A 6,206-nucleotide genomic window follows, 5' to 3' on the forward strand; every position below is an offset into this window, starting at 1 on the left:
CTCATCATTCGCGTCATTACCGGTGAGTGCCTTCATCCCTGCTCACCTCGCCTGCACTAAGGGAATAGTCAGAGGTGTCGATGCTGATCTTTCTCCCGCTGAAACACTTGAGAGATTGTCTGGGACTGGAGTAATCGCTGTTTACCGATGCAATCGAGTTGTAGACAATAAGCGGGTCCCAACAGAATCAGTGATAGCAACTTTTGCTGGAACTTCCTGCCCGTCAGAGCTAAAGGTGTGGCCCCTTGTGTTCAGAGTTGAACCCCTGGCGTCGCGTCCGATTCAATGCCGCAATTGCTGGAGATACGGCCATAGTATGGCAGGGTGTAAATCAAGACAGCGTTGTTGCGCATGTGGGGGAGAACACGCTCAAAATGATTGTAATGCCCAAGAAGAGCGATGCTGTCTCTGTGATGGAAATCATCCAGCCAATTATTTAAACTGTTCTGTTAGGGCTCAAGAATTACAGGTGATTGAAATAATTGATCGTCGACGCTGCTCTAGGATGGAGGCCGTAAACATTGTAAAAGAAAGGGCATCTGGCTATGCGGGGACAATAGGTAGACAAAATCTTACCACGGACCGATCACTTACTGCAACTATAGAGGCCGCTGTGGAAAAGGCAGTTGCTAAAGCTATGGAAAGGTTGGCAATGAGCCTTGGTGAATGTATCTCACAAGCCGTTTCTAGCCATTTATCTCATTTGATGCAAACTACCTGCCCAGCTCCTGTACCAACGCTAACAGTTGATCCTGAGCACCAAACTAACCATGAAGGATCAGACGCCAGTCCTTGCAATCATGATATTGGACTTTCACCTCCCTCTTCCGCGGGCCCTACAACTTGTCATCTGATTAATACAGATTTGGAGATGACAGAGGTTGAACAAAATGCTCGAGCATATAAAAGAACCATGTCTTCTATTAGTGAAGACTCCTCCCCCGGCCCTCACTCAAAAGCTAAGAAAAGTCAGTCCAGTGTTGTGCTAAAGGATAACATTCTACAGAAGGCCGTTTCGACTGCGGCACTTTCCAAAACATAGGATCACTAAAAGTGCTTCAGTGGAACTGCCGCTCTTTATACTCGGCATCAGTAGATTTAACTTGTTTAACTTCCCAATTTAATCCTGATTTAATTATGTTACAAGAAACGTGGCTAAATCCTGAGAAATCTTTTCAACTGAAATTCTACAGGTCATTCCGATTAGACCGTCCTACAAGAGGTGGCGGATTACTTACACTTATCTCATCTAAATTTTGCCATAAGGCTAAAATTTCATTTCAAGTTTGTACTCCAGAGTGTGAAATCCTAGCGATAGAACTGGTTCTCCCGGGATGTTGTCGTTTTACCGTAGTTAATGCATATTTTCCATCTGGCGTACAGGACACTAGCACACTGGATAGTGTTATTAACTCTTGTGGACGTGAAATTCTAATCTCAGGTGATTTCAATTCTCACCATATCTCATGGGGTTTAAGAACAGATTTGTGCGGCACCCGATTGTGGAACTGGTCGTTGGACAATCGACTCACGTGTGCAAACTCCGGATCTATTACGTTTGTTAGAGGCCGATCTTACTCTTCACTAGATCTTACATTCGCTGGCCCAAGTCTCTCCGTAACTTCTTGGTCGACTATTGATTGTTCGACAAGCAGTGATCACCTTCCAATAGTATTTGACGTTGCACGTCCGGTAACATTTATAAGTGACCAGGTTCGAACTTTCATAAATTACAACATTTTTAAAAAATGCTTACGAAATGTTCTTTCATCTCTGTCTGATGCACCTACAGAACAAAAAACCACGATTATCTGTTCCGCTTTGGAAAGTTCTCAAAAGAAGGCTCAATTTGAGATTACATTGAATAAAAGAAATTCTTACAGTCCTTGGTGGAATGAAGAATGCACTCGAGACTACAGAAAGAGAAAAGCTGCTTGGAAAAAATTATTGCATAACCAGAGTCCCCAAAATTGGAGTGACTATAAATTTTTTCGGGCTGTCTTTAAGCATACAGTTTCTAAAGCCAAAGATGAATTCGACTGTAAGCATTTTGATTTCTTGTCTAACAATAAAAATAAGCGTGCATTGTTCCGTTTTCTCCGCGGTAGAAAAGTTCTTCCGCGTCAAATTAATATCGACTCTATAATCTTAAGTAGCGATGAAATGAAACAATCACTAGAAGAAATCGCGAAGGGATTAGAAATTAGATTTTCTTCTGTCTTGCCAGGTTGTTCTCGCTTAGGAAGGGCATCAGATGATTTTACAGAAATCTCCATGTTAGAATTGGCTGAGATCGTGGAGCGACTTCCAGATTCAGCTCCCGGTGTGGATGGGGTAACATCTACTATGATCAGAATTTTATTTAAGGAAGCTCCTGATGACCTTTTAGCTATTGTAAATTACTCAATTCGCTTCTCATGGATTCCGTCTGCGTGGAAAATTGCTAAAATCATCCCTATTCTTAAAAATCATGGGGAAGGATATACAATAGATAACATTAGGCCAATTGCACTAACCTCAAATTTGGTTAAATTAATTGAAAGAATTCTATATGCCCGCATGATTAAATTTATACAGAACAAGGACTTGCTTAGCCCCTGCCAAATTGGATTCCGACCATCATGTTCAATTTGGCATGCTCACGTGGATCTAGAAAGCAGAATAAAATTAGCACGGCGACAGAGGCAAATAGGTGCTCTTGTGACATTAGACATTTCCAAAGCCTACGACAGTGTAGAACACTTAATTTTATTAGATATATTGCGAAATCTAGAGATTCCAAATTACTTTTCAAACTGGATTGGTGAATTTTTAAATGGAAGAACATTTTACTGCAGTCTGAGAGGCGTTTCCTCGAGTATATATAATCAATCGCGAGGTGTTCCACAAGGAGCTGTCACTTCCCCGTTACTATTTAATATTCTGATGTGTTCCATTCCTCTACATCAAGAAGTACACACATACGTATACGCGGATGACATTGCTTTCTTTGCATCAGACAGTGATATTCACTCTCTATATTATCGACTACAAAACTACCTCAACGCCATAGAAACCTGGTTAAACAAAATTCGCCTTTCACTTAACGTTAGAAAATGCTCGATATTGGTTTTCCCTCTTAACAATCCCGTTAATATATCGATATCCTATCGCCTCGAGACTATACCTCAAGTGGAGTCGGTGAAATACTTAGGTGTAGTATATGACGGTTCCCTCAGCTGGCTCGGCCATATTGACCATATAGTTAAAAAAGGAGTGCGAACAGTTGGTATGCTACGTAAGCTGTGCAATAGTCGGTCCGGAATGCGGAGAGATCCACTTTTAATAATATACAAAATGTATGTACGGCCCATTTTAGAATTTGGATGTGTTTTATTTTCTGGTGCTCCAGCTTATAAATTACGTCCCCTTGTTCTACTTGAGCGGGAAGCCCTACGACTGTGTTGCGGGTTACCGAAATATGTTGCCAATAACATATTACACCAAGAAGTCAGGTTGCCCTCAATATTGTGTAGATTTCGTTTACTGACGGTGCAAACAGTATTAAAATTGTATGAATCCCCTATTACAAGATTGAAATGCATATTCATATCCCAGCCTGCACTTTTCTTCGGAGTACATTGGCATCGTTTTCATACACCACAGGTGGTCTTCGCACAAACATTGATAAATCCCTTAAATGTACGTCTCTGGGAGGTACCGCCTATTTGTGATGTGCGAGAGAACCTACAGATTATATATGATGACATCTACCCAAATAATGCAAAACATCTCCCTTATAATATATTAAACGGCTTATTACAGGACCATTTATTGAGTTTATCTATAAGTACGGTCATTGCGACAGACGCCTCACAGTGTGAAGAAAAATCTGGAATTGGCATTTTCTCTCCTGCTCTAGACTGGTCATTTGCAATCAGGATTCCGGACTTCTATTCCGTATTTTTGGCTGAATTTCTAGCGGTAGTTCTAGCCTTACGCAAACTAAATTTTTCAACATCGGCGGTAGTAATTATAACAGATTCTTTATCCTTATGTTCCTCGCTCACAGCAAATGGTGTCACTAACCTTTTACGTACATTTCATTTTCTAGTGCCTGCCCACATAAATTTAATTAGATTGGTTTGGGTGCCTGGACATAAAGGATTAGTCATGAACGAAATGGCTGACAGTCTCGCGAGAGAGGCCCTCAGTGGCCCTGTATTACCATTACTTCCTACAATAGCTTACCTGACGACTACAAGATTCAGGAGATACACAATTACTCAAGACTTTTTGAACCCAGCTGTAGCTAATTTTTCAGAATATCGACACCTCCTATTCCCTTGGCCCAAAAATTCCTTTCACACCAGAAAAACTGAAGTCATCTTTACCCGATTACGTTGTCGAATACCAAAATTAAACTTCTATTGTCACAGGGCTGGTCTGGTGCCCTCCCCTCTGTGCCCAGTCTGTGGAGAAGATGAAACAATAGATCATTTTTTCATATTCTGCCGCCGTTTCACTTCCTTAAGAAAAAATCTAGAATCAAGATTTACACAGCTTGGTTTGAGCTTTTCAATTATAAATATCCTTTCCCTAGGAGCCTCCTCTCTTGGAAAGTGCCACAGGGATATTTGCTCAACCGTGGAGGATTTTATAAGTTCTACAAAGAGATTGTCTTGAATTCTTAAACATTTTATTTTTGTTCATTTTCTCCAGTTAGCTTTACCAATTTCAGTCTTTTAATAAAGATAGCCTAATTTCACCCAAATCTTGGCCAATCCCCCACAGTGGGTGTGCGCCATCGCATAAGGAGTACCATACCATACCATACCATTGCTCGTATTGTAACTGAAGGATGTGATGTCCGGCGCAGTCCATAGGGACACACGCATTTCGAAAGTCGTGCTGCATGTATAGGCTCAGGATTTCTAACGGGTAGTGACCGAAACGTGGCGGCCATGAAGTGTTTCCGCCTTTGCAGCCTTCGACATGTTTTCTGTCACTCAGAGTAAGTCGTAGCTGGGGCGTGGATTTGGGCACCGCCTATTAACGGATAGACATACATTGAACATTACCTCCATGACACCTACCCCGCTGCGACAACGCGTTCACAAAAATTGGCTCGTTCACAAACGAATTACAGTTAGTATCTTACATAGTAAAGAAGGTTGTCAGCTGTCAATGGCGCAATAGTTGATATCCTATGCCGCAAGCATAATATGTTGCAAAAGAAACACGCTTACTTACCACTGCTATATTGCCGTAACTACTGTTCTAGGGGGTGACAGTGCTAATACTCGAAGCCTTAGAATACGAACATTTTTTGAACACTTTTTCAGTCATTAAGTACGCCAAATATGCGCAATCAAGCATAACGGTGCAGCAAAGAAGGCGATAAACGTCACTCTGGTTCCTGAAATAGACATAAAACAGGATAATTTATACGTATGTGTAACACGATAGGTGTCACTCAGGGAGCCAGGCTTTTCCGGCTAAACCGCTGTCATTCGCACTCAGCCATGAGTACCGGGCATGCGGATAAACTGCTTATTACTTTCTAATGCCCCGTTTGTGTTTTTATTAACCAACGTTTTATAACGTGCAAAGTAATGGCATTAACTTGCTAACATTGTGAATACACTGTAGGATGTGAACATCGTCTTATAGTTATGGTAATAAAAGCTGTTCAATTCACTTTATTTGCCAGATAGTTCCGGCTGGCTAGCTGAGCTAAGAACTCTATAAGCAGCTTGATGGGAGCCCAGGTAGCCGCTAAAAGACACACACAGAAAATGAGCGTGTCTGATACAGAAACCAAATGCTCCAAAAATAGAGTAAACCCACCCCCCCCCCCCCCAAAGAAAAAAAAAGAACAATAGGTGCACTATCAAAAACCTCGAAATAGCAAGAATAGCCACTTCAGAAACTTGAAAAACAAGGATAGCGGCATGTATAATCGTTATTCGAAAGCTAACATGGGAACTGTAACCAATTACCAGCAAAAACTTGTTGTCACACGTTATGAAAGTAAAATAAAGAAAAGTAATAAAACTGAAGAAAGCAAAACTCTGTTGTTTGCATACAAAATGATGACGTAGCTGAGATTTTGTTAGATTGCACGTGTTTTTTGTTTACATTTATTAAAAATAAAAGAGAGGTTATATTACAGGCATGTTGTACTCAAAACCTAGTTGAAAAATAATTCGACACCCGATGAGCTA

This window comes from Dermacentor andersoni, chromosome 8 (assembly GCF_023375885.2).
Source record: "Dermacentor andersoni chromosome 8, qqDerAnde1_hic_scaffold, whole genome shotgun sequence".
NCBI lineage: Eukaryota > Metazoa > Arthropoda > Arachnida > Ixodida > Ixodidae > Dermacentor > Dermacentor andersoni.